Source organism: Panthera onca, unplaced genomic scaffold, assembly GCF_046562875.1.
Source record: "Panthera onca isolate mPanOnc1 unplaced genomic scaffold, mPanOnc1 haplotype 2 h2.h2tg000196l_path, whole genome shotgun sequence".
NCBI classification, from domain to species: domain Eukaryota; kingdom Metazoa; phylum Chordata; class Mammalia; order Carnivora; family Felidae; genus Panthera; species Panthera onca.
Window position 1 is genome coordinate 65,001 of NW_027675836.1, and position 11,267 is coordinate 76,267.

Sequence of the window (11,267 nt, forward strand, 5' to 3'; positions counted from 1 at the left end):
CCGGGGACCGGGGGACCGGGGGACCGGGAACCTGGGACTCGAGGTCGACCAGCACACCGCGGACCGGGGGACCGGGGGACCGGGGGACCGGGGGACCGGGGGACCGGGGGACCGGGGGACCTGGGACTCGGGGCCGACCAGCACGCCGGGGGCCGAGGACCCCTGAGGCTCGGCGCTCGAGGTCGACCAGCACGCCGCGGACCGGGGGACCGGGGGACCGGGGGACCGGGGGACCGGGGGACCGGGGGACCGGGGGACCGGGGGACCTGGGACTCGGGGCCGACCAGCACGCCGGGGACCGGGGGACCGGGAACCTGGGACTCGAGGTCGACCAGCACGCCGGGGGCCGAGGACCCCTGAGGCTCGGCGCTCGAGGTCGACCAGCACGCCGGGGGCCGAGGGCCCCGAGGCTCGGCGCTCGAGGTCGACCAGCACGCCGGGGGCCGAGGGCCCCGAGGCTCGGCGCTCGAGGTCGACCAGCACGCCGGGGGACCGGGGGACCGGGGGACCGGGGGACCTGGGACTCGGGGCCGACCAGCACGCCGGGGGCCGAGGACCCCGAGGCTCGGCGCTCGAGGTCGACCAGCACGCCGGGGACCCGCGGCCTCGAGGTCGACCAGCACACCGCGGACCGGCGACTCCGCGCTCGAGGTCGACCAGCACACCGCGGACTGGGAGACCGGGAACCGGGGACCGGGGACCCGAGGTCGACCACGCCGGGGGCCGGGGACCGCGACCCCGCGGCCCCGGGGCCCCGGGGCTCGGTGCTCGAGGTAGACCAGCACGCCGGGGACCGGCGCTTGAGGTTGAATGGCACGCCGGGGACAGAGGACCCCGAGGCTCGGCGCTCGAGGTCGACCAGCACGCCGGGAGCCGGGGACGCTGGGATCTACGGATCTGAGACCCGAGGTCGACCGGCACACCGCGGACCGGCGACCCGGCGACTCGGGGCTCGAGATCGACCGGCACGCCGGGGACCGGGGACACGATCACCTGAGCCCCGAGTCCCGACCCCTTAGCCCCGGGGCCGACCGGCACACCGGCGACCCGAACCCCGGTTGCCTGAGTGCCCGGGACTCGAGGAGACCCGAGTTCTACCAGCACGGCCAAGCCCCATGACCTGGGGATCCGTTGAGCTGGTCCCCGAGGTTGACCAGCACGCCGGGCTTCGCCGCGGCCGTCTACCCCAAAGTTTAGGAAACCAGTGGATCGCTAGCGACTCTGGGCCCGGTGAGGTCGTCCACCCGAGTCCCCGGGTTCGATGACGAGCGTTGACCCGCTGCCCCCCCCCCCCCCCCCCCCCCCCCCCGGTGCGACCGCCCTGGCCCACGCCTGTCCTTTCTTCCCGTGATTTGTTGTTTTTTTTTTTTTTTTTTTCCTCCCACCTCCACTCCTGTCGCCGCTTCCCCTGATCGGATCGGCCCCGCCTTCGTTTGCATTACTATCCTTGACACCCGTTTCTTTCGTTGTAGCACTGGTGGGGGCTGCGTGACGGCGAGACGACGACCATCCACAAACGGTGTCTGGTGGCAGGAAGGAGGGTCTCGGTTAGGCGTCCATTCGATCCACAAAGCCCTCTTGGTGCGCCCTCCGTTCCATGTCCCCCTCCCCCCACCCCAGCCGGGAAACGCTACTGACCCAGGTGGCTGGGGACGAGGCTGTGCGCCGGCGAGGCAGGTGCTGCGTCCCGGCCGCTCTGCTGCGATCCGCCCGTAGTCGTCACACACGGACTCCCTCACTCCACCACCGTGGTGCCCGGACGCCCCCTGCCTGTTGGTCGCTTTTATACTACCCAAAGAGGTCGACGGGGTGGGCGGTGGGGCTTGAGGAAGCTGTCTGGGAGTACATGGATGGAAATAGGAACAGTTGTAGTTAGAAGGAATGGGAAGGGGTGGGGTGTGTGCGCGGGGGCGGGGGCGGGGGGGGGGTGGGTGTGAGGGTGGGTGTCTTCACGCGCGCACGGGAGGGGCGGAGGGGCAGAGAATAGGATCTCAAGGTCATTTTGGAAATACCAACCTGTGTTATTCTCCAAGCACCTTCAACAGAAGTATTTGGTGTAAAAGACGACCACAGAGGGACAACTCAAAACACCACCCCTGCGGCTCAGGGGCCCCCAGACAGACAGGGAGGGTCAGGACCGGTAGGACAGCAGAAGTGCTCCCCCACCCCGACTTAGATTTGAGGCTCTGCCAGACTCAGGCGGTGCTAGTCGCCCACTCTCTTGCCGTCGAGAAGGAATTCCTGTTCTCCTGTGGGGTCATGTAGTTCGGGGAACTTCCCAAGCCGCTCAGCTCACAAGAACACCTACGCCCAGTGTCATGGACTCCCTCCCTCACACTCGCCATCCCCCTCTGAAGCCCAGAAGGGAAAGAAAAAGAAAACATCGACTGCCTGCCTGCCCGCCCGCCCGCATTTACTATTCTAGGTGTTTCCTCACCTATTAACACTGGAAACACAACTCGCATGCCAAAATTCCCATCCTTGTAAAAGCGAACAGTTCAGGGGCACCTGGGTGCCTCACTCGGTAAGGTGTCCCAGTCTCGCCTCAGGTCATGATCTCGGGGTTCTTGAATTTCAGCCCCCACATCTGGCTCTGTGCTGACACCTTGGAGCCTGCCTGGTGATCCATTCTCTCCCTCCCTACCCCCTCTCTCTCCCACTCACTCAACTGGAATGAATGCATACGTAATAAGTAAACAAATGTATAGGTGTGTGTACACTTCAGCGGGCTATCTTAGGCTACTACTCACAAAGCTATGGGACCATCACTGTTCATTCCAAACTATTTCCATCACCTCAAAGAGAAAGAAACCCCACGCCCCCCTCTTCCTCACCCCCCCCCCAAGTACCTTAGACACTGACTCTTGGTAGCCCTGCAATGTTGCCAAACATTGGTGCTCCCCAACCTCCCCCCCTCCCCCCCCCCCCCCCCCGTCAAAGAACTCCCCTAATTCAGGCACTTCCGGGTTGTTCCAACACCTGGAACGGGGGGGGGGGGGGGGGAGGAGGGGAGACTGGTGTGTTGGGAGAGTGCGGGGGGGGGGGGGGGGGCGGCACGGGACACAGAAGCACTCTGCCCCCCCCCCTTCCCTTTGCCTCTCTTCCATCTGGGGTTTCCTGAGGTGTATCCTTTGACGCCATCACTCATCTATGAGAAATGAGAAAAAGAGGACCGAACGTGGCTAGATCGTTTTCGATAGCCCGATACGCATACCCACACGCACGCCGAAAGAAACGAAAATTACAATCCGCTGGAAGGTCAAACAACGGCAGAGTGGTGCAATGAATGACGCTACACTCACACGATACAAGAGAATGCAGCTGTTACAGATTATGTTGGCAGAGAGGTTTTGGTAGCACGGGAATCCGCTTGTGGTGTTCCGATACTTCATGACAAGCGGTGGGAAACCTTCTACGTAGGGTGAGCTCTCTTGTATCCGAAGACACCAAATCATCATTTCAAAGGCTACGGGTGGTGAAATCGCTCTGGCTTGCAACTTCTTACCCCCTATGTTGTTCTCCATGATTGCATTTCAGCTTCCTCCCTTATCCGAGCCAACGACCCTGCCTGGTTTTTATGTATGTATTTCTGTTTTTAAAGAGATAAGTACGACATTGGATCCTAAACGGAGGCAGAGCTTTGGCTACTGGTCTCAGAAACGATGATTGTCTTTATTTGTATGGATCCGCCTAACTTTTGCCTCTCACGCCTTTCCTCTCGCTGCAGAACATCTTAAGATGAAGGGAGCCCCGCTCAGGTGGGACCGCCGCTTGTGGAAAAAGTCATCGGGGCAAAATAGTGAAAGCAGCGTCGATAAAGAATAGGTTGCGGGTTAGACACATATTCCCGTTTGATCCCCACCCCCCATCGATCAATCACTTACTCCCCTTTGATACCATGTTTTGTTTATTCCTGTATTTGTGGATGGGTTTTCAAAGATTTTACTGTAAGCGCGCGCTACACCCAGCGTGGGACTCGAACTCGCAACCCACGAGATACAGTGGCACGATCCACCACCTGAGCCCACCAGGTACCCTGATGCCACGTTTTCTTTCTTTGCCTCCCTGCCGGCCTGCCTCTCTGCCTGCCTCCCGGCCGGCCTGCCTGCCTGCCTGCCTGCCTCCCTCCCTCCCTGCCGGCCTGCCTGCCTGCCTGCCTGCCTGCCTCCCTCCCTCCCTCCCTCCCTCCCTCCCTCCCTCCCTGCCTCCCTCCCGGCCGGCCTGCCTCCCTCCCGGCCGGCCTGCCTCCCTCCCGGCCTGCCTGCCTGCCTGCCTGCCTCCCTCCCTCCCTGCCGGCCTGCCTGCCTGCCTGCCTGCCTGCCTGCCTGCCTCCCTCCCTCCCTCCCTGCCTCCCGGCCGGCCTGCCTCCCTCCCGGCCGGCCTGCCTCCCTCCCGGCCGGCCTGCCTCCCTCCCGGCCTGCCTGCCTGCCTGCCTGCCTCCCTCCCTCCCTGCCGGCCTGCCTGCCTGCCTCCCTGCCTGCCTGCCTGCCTGCCTGCCTGCCTCCCTCCCTCCCTCCCTCCCTCCCTCCCTGCCTCCGGCCTGCCTGCCTCCCTCCCGGCCGGCCGGTCTGCCTGCCTCCCGGCCTGCCTCCCTCCCGGCCTGCCTGCCTGCCTCTCTGCCTGCCTCCCGGCTTGCCTGCCTCCCTCCCGGCCGGCCTGCCTCCCTGCCGGCCGGCCTGCCTCCCTCCCTCTCTGCCGGCCTGCCTGCCTCCCTCCCTGCCGGCCTGCCTCCCTCCCTCTCTGCCGGCCTGCCTGCCTGCCTCCCTGCCGGCCGCCCTGCCTGCCTGCCTCCCTGCCGGCCGCCCTGTCTGCCTGCCTCCCTGCCTCCTTGCCGGCCTGCCTGCCTCCCTGCCTCCTTGCCTGCCTGCCTCCCTCCCTCCCTGCCTGCCTGCCTGCCTGCCTGCCTGCCTGCCTCCCTCCCTCCCTCCCTGCCTCCCGGCCGGCCTGCCTCCCTCCCGGCCGGCCTGCCTCCCTCCCGGCCGGCCTGCCTCCCTCCCGGCCTGCCTGCCTGCCTGCCTGCCTCCCTCCTTCCCTGCCGGCCTGCCTGCCTGCCTCCCTGCCTGCCTGCCTGCCTGCCTGCCTGCCTGCCTCCCTCCCTCCCTCCCTGCCTCCGGCCTGCCTGCCTCCCTCCCGGCCGGCCGGTCTGCCTGCCTCCCGGCCTGCCTCCCTCCCGGCCTGCCTGCCTGCCTCTCTGCCTGCCTCCCGGCTTGCCTGCCTCCCTCCCGGCCGGCCTGCCTCCCTGCCGGCCGGCCTGCCTCCCTCCCTCTCTGCCGGCCTGCCTGCCTCCCTCTCTGCCGGCCTGCCTGCCTCCCTCCCTGCCGGCCTGCCTCCCTCCCTCTCTGCCGGCCTGCCTGCCTGCCTCCCTGCCGGCCGCCCTGCCTGCCTGCCTCCCTGCCGGCCGCCCTGTCTGCCTGCCTCCCTGCCTCCTTGCCGGCCTGCCTGCCTCCCTGCCTCCTTGCCTGCCAGCCTGCCTCCCTCCCTGCTTGCCGGCCTGCCTGCCTGCCGGCCTGCCTGCCTGCCTGCCGGCCTGCCTCCCTCCCTCCCTCCCTCCCTCCCTCCCTGCCTGCCTGCCTGCCTGCCGGCCTCCCTCCCTGCTTGCCGGCCTCCCTGCCGGCCTGCCTGCCTGCCTGCCGGCCTGCCTCCCTCCCTGCTTGCCGGCCGGCCTGCCTGCCTGCCTGCCTGCCTGCCGGCCTGCCTGCCTGCCTGCCTGCCTGCCTGCCGGCCTGCCTCCCTCCCTCCCTCCCTCCCTCCCTCCCTCCCTGCCTGCCTGCCTGCCTGCCTGCCTGCCTGCCTGCCGGCCTCCCTCCCTGCCTGCCGGCCTGCCTCCCTCCCTGCTTGCCGGCCCGCCGGCCGGCCGGCCTGCCTGCCTGCCTGCCTGCCAGTCTGCTTGCCTCCCTGTCTCCCTGCCGTCCTGCCTCACCTCCCTCCCTGCCTCTACGTCCAACTGAAACATGAAGTCTGTGAGGTGGGAGCTGTAGCCATCCGGTTCTTCCTATATCCTGATCACAGACCATAGAACGATCTTTGCCATAGATTCGTGTTTTCAATAAATCATCTGTTCGATGGCTATCGATAAAGGAAATTGTCAACTTTTAACGGCTGTGGACCCTGCTCCTGGGCTCCCAGGGAAGCTAGGCTTTAACATTTACCAAGCTCCAAATGACCCTGCCAAACCCCAAAGCGTGTGCTCTGTTTCTGTCCTGAGCACACGTTGCATGTCCGCTTCATTTAAATAAACAACAACAACAACAACAACAAAAATGGATCAAAGGGGTGACTTGGCTGGCTGGCTCGCTCAGCTAGGTCAGGGGAGCGGGTGACTCTTCATTGCCAGGCTGTGAGTTTGGGCCTTATGTTGGGTGAGAAGAGGACATAAAAACAAAACCAATCCATCAGTCAGTCAGTCAGTCAGTCAGTTGAGAATTAAAAAGGAGCCTTCCAAACATACAGATGAGAAAATGGAAGAAAACCTCCCTGGATCCCCAAAGATTAAAGTCATACAGCTTTGCACATACTGAAGACAGAAAGTAAACCCTGTAAAAATTTTCTGCCGTGTCTTTCGTCATTATACCTCGTAACAACAACAACAACAACGACAACAACTCCTCCTTCTCCTCCTCCTCCTCTTCCTCCTTCATCCATTCTATTTAAGAATTCCCAACACTGACAACTCTTATAAAGACCATCCAAGCACGGGACACAGAACTGCATTAGACCACATTCTTATGGCTACCTGGCAGACATTAGAACTTCCGGCCTTCGTGGTGACACCCCGAGCTCACTGGTGAGCTCTGCTTCCGAGTATTCCCGTGAAGCACACCACAAGCTCAGTCCGTGTTCACGGGACCACACTTAACAGATCGGGAACAGAACAGAACACACACCATACGGTGTTCACAGCAGCTGACGGAAGGGCAGGGGAAATACAAGTACCTCACACATCCAACTAACGGGGTTCTCTGAGAACAAAACTCTCTTTACGTCTTCCAACGTCTTCCAACGGGTGTGGATGTCCTTTGGATGCAGAAAACATTCGCATGTCATTTGCTATCGTTGCTCTCGGCACGCTCTTGCACCGAGCTCAAGGGACTGAGAGATGCATCTCACCAGGTTAAAAAAATCTATCCATCGTGTGCCACCGCCACGGAGTCTCTGCACGCACTCTCTCCTTTTCTCACTCACACTAGCCTTTCGTACTTCGGCACCACTGTCGGTCGAACACGAGGATCAGAAAACACAAGGTTTCAGAACTTCTAACAGCCTTCTGGTTACATAGCACACCCTTGCATTCATAGCATTGATACGACTCCGCGAAATAAAGAGTAGCGGATACAAACGGGACACCCACCGTCAAAGTCACAGCCTGTATGGTGTGAAGACGAATTCAAGAGTGAGAAAGCACGTAGACGGAAATATTCCTTCCTATGGCAGAATATTTACAGCACTGCTTTCAATGAAGTGCTTCTCCCGTAAACATTTGAAATGAGATGAACGGCACAGATTCAATGAAGGCTTCATACTGTACTTGTGCATAGGAAGGGAGACAAGTGTCACAAACTAAAAACGAAAGCAAAAAGACCAAACACTGTGACACCATGATCTCCAAAAAGGAGGTTTTCCCGGGGGTGGGGAAATAATGTGGTGGGGTTCCAATTAAAACAAGGAAAAAAGAATGTACTTCTAATGAATGGTTTCCATAGTGAACACGCACAAAGAATTCACTTGACGAGTCCAGGGATACAATATTACAGGAGAAATCCTTTGATGTCCATTGTAGCCTGTGTGTGTGTGTGTGTGTGTGTGTGTGTGTGTGTGTGTGTGTGTGAGAGAGAGAGAGAGAGAGAGAGAGAGAGAGAACGAGAGAGAGAGAGAGAGAGAGAGAACGAGAACCAATCAGGCAAACAGCAGTTCGCTTTCAAACACCTGATATTTCAACACTTTATGTAACAAAACTTCTAAAATTCATTTAGCTTTGCCTCTCTTTCTAAAGAAAAATGTCAAAAATAGTGGTGAATATACCCCACGCTGAACGTACTGATTCTGAAAACTCTCAGTATGGATGGGTTTTATAATACACTTAACCATGGGTGGGGTGCATGGGTGGCTTCGTCAGTTAAGTGTGTGACTGCGGCTCAGGTCATGATCTTACGGTTTGTGGGTTCGAGCCCTGCACCGGGCTCTGTGCGGACAGCCTGGAGCCTGCTTCGGATTCTGTCTCCCTCTCTCTCTGCTCCTTCCCCTTCCCGCTCTGTCTCTCTCGGTATCTCAAAAATAAATAAATGTTTAAAAAAAAAAAAGAAAGAAAGAAAGAAAATGAAAGAGAGAGAGAGAGAGAGAGAGAGAGAGAGAGAGAGAAGAGAAGAGAAGAAAAAAAGAAATACACTTACCATGTGTTTAGAAAAATTTGAATTCCTACCAGTCTATACCTACCCCGCTGTATAAATTCCCCAGCTGGAAGATTTAGAATCCGTGCTTGAGCCAAAGCCTGCAGGAAAACCGCTGCCTGACTCTGCATTTGATGGGGGTCCCCAACCGATGGCCGCACCTGATTTAGAACCACTATCGGAGTTCTTTCCAGAACCAGGGACCTGAGGAGGTTCCTCAACACATGACACATAGAAGTACCCTACGACCCAGCACTTTCACGACTAGGTACTTAGCCAAAGGATACAGGTCTGCTGTTTCCAAGGGGCACACGCACCCCAGTGTGCATAGCAGCACTATCGGCGGTAGGCAAAGTATGGAAAGGGGCCAAATGTCCATCGATGGATGAATGGATACAGAAGAGGTGGTATCCATCTACAACGGAGCAGTGCTCGGCCACCAGAGGGAATGAAGTCTTGCCATTTGCAAGTACCTGGATGGAACTGGAGGGTGTCATGCAAAGTGACATTCGTCCCTCAGAGAAACACATGTATCACAGGACCTCACCCGTGTGAGGACCTTCACTTCCCAAACAGAGGAACTCTGGGAAGGGAACCCGGGAAGGGAAGGGAAGAAGGGAAGAAGGGAAGGGAAGGAAAAATAACATACAAACAGGGAGGGGGACAAAAACGTAAGAGGCTCTTCCCTAAGGGGAACAAACAGAGGGCTCCTGGAGGGGGTTGTGCCAGGGCGGGGGCTGAAAGGGCGAGGGGTATGAAGGACTCTCCTCCTCAAACCACTGTTGCCCTATAGGCTAAGTACCTTGGGGGTACATTGAGAAAAATAAATTCAATAATAATATCAGAGAGGGCGAGGGTGAGGGCGAGGGCTACCTGATCATCTGCAAATGTAACAAAGGGAAAGTCCGGGAACCGTTTGGGAATGAAGCTGTCTACCGCTTCTCAGTCCTGGCAAAAGAACTGCTGCAGCTTATAGGCAGTCACGTCCCTCTGTAAGGCACCCGACAAACGCCTTCCTGCTTCTCAAAAGCTCATCTGGGCTTGGATGAGATTCAGGAAGTTTGCAGTCACACCATCGTTCCTTGATCGCATGACTTTCACCTGGGTTTCCTATTACGTAAAAGGAACACAGCCAAAACCCTTTGAAGGACTAGTGTGAATATCTTTCCTGTCCTGAACCAGAAGAACCTCTCCAAAGCTCCCAAAATACTCTTTCAGATCCTGTTCGGTTGTTTTCCACGGGAGACCCAACACTCTTAAATCTGACGTACCCTGGATGGCTCTCTTCACTTTCACTGCTGAAGAAGCAGGCACCTGTCTCGTCCCTTTTTCTGTGGCTATCTTTGGGATAAGTTGACGACTATCCGCTACCGGATTTCCCCAGCCAGCATCAGGGATGTGCAGAATGTCTTTGACCAGCCGGACACCTCTCATACGCTGAGACGCTGGATTCCGGTAGTGCAGTCCACGTGCTGCCGACAAACTGGGCTGTCACTGTGGACAGCAGCACTGTCCCGTCGTCTTCCGATGGCATTTCGATGGGCTCGTCATTCTCATCTTTGGTCACCCGAGTACATTCAGACACCTGCTCTTATTTCTCCGCTAGGCCGCTGCTAGGAAGCCTGACAGGGAACCCGAAGCGGCGAGGGATCCAGGAGCAGCCCAGCTACCGCTTCGCTCCCACGAAATGGCCGCCTTGTAACTCTTTACGGAAGAGGAAAAAACACCACCGTGACCGCCACCATTTAATAACCTTGCTCTAAGTGTGGAGAAAGCAACCACCCATCCCCAAAAGGAAACTTCGGCAGGCTACACGTATAGGACATATGGAGCCTATACTTGCAAGTGCTTACTTACATGGGAACATGGAAAGGTCACCTGAGTCCCTGATGGCCCAGATGGGGTTCTTTGGAGGTGTCTGAATGAGTTTTCTTGTGTGCTCCCTTAGAGAAAGCTGGCCGTGAGACGATGCAGCCAGAAACTAGGAAGCCCTTTGGTTCCATCAGCGAAGCCCCGGCTTTTGGGGAGGAAGGGACGCTCACGGAGATATCCCGGGCCACATTTGGTTTGTGGGTTGCCGCAGCTTTTGGCTTCTTTGCACCAAATTGGCTGTGTTCTCATTGGAAATGGAAAACACCTGCACGATGGGATCCATCCACGGTAATGCTCTCGTGCGATTGGATTTGTTTTTATAAAAGGGGGAGATTTGACCATTGGGTCTTTCGCGTCCTCTCCACAAATAGGAGTGAAACAGAGGCTGATGTTGGTTTGCATCTTGTTTGTGGATCTATGGCCACATAGATGTTATCCATGTGAGATGTTTTCTCTACCTCTGGATGCTATTGCTCACACCAATTTGTAACCGAGCTCCGTTACTGTGTTTCAAGGCAAGCTCTTGTGAACATTGGGCATTCTAACACTCAGGAGGATCAGAACAAACCCAAATGTGTTTCACATTCACGTGAACGGGGCATGGGTGTGGGGTGTGTGTGTGTGTGTGTGTGTGTGTGTGTGTGTGAAATTCTCTACATTCAGAGTTTTATGTTACTCCATAAGAAAGTTGCCTCACGGGAAGGGACACAATTGATGGCCCAGAGAGAGGAGAGAGAAAAATTGAACACACCTGCCCTCCCCGCTACACCCACACCCACACACCCTTTCCCAATAGTCAGAAGAATGAGGAAGAGGAGGAAGGCAGACAGATGCCAGTGATCCTAAACCCGCCCCTCCTCCTCCCCGAGCACAAGCGCCAAGATGGGTGCCCACCCCACGGCCTGCTCCTCCTTCACCTCTTCCACAGGGGGCTGAAAAGCAACCAGAGACAAAGCCACTTTTGCAGGAGGCAAAGACAGGAGACAGAGATGGAAGAAGAAGTAGGAGGTG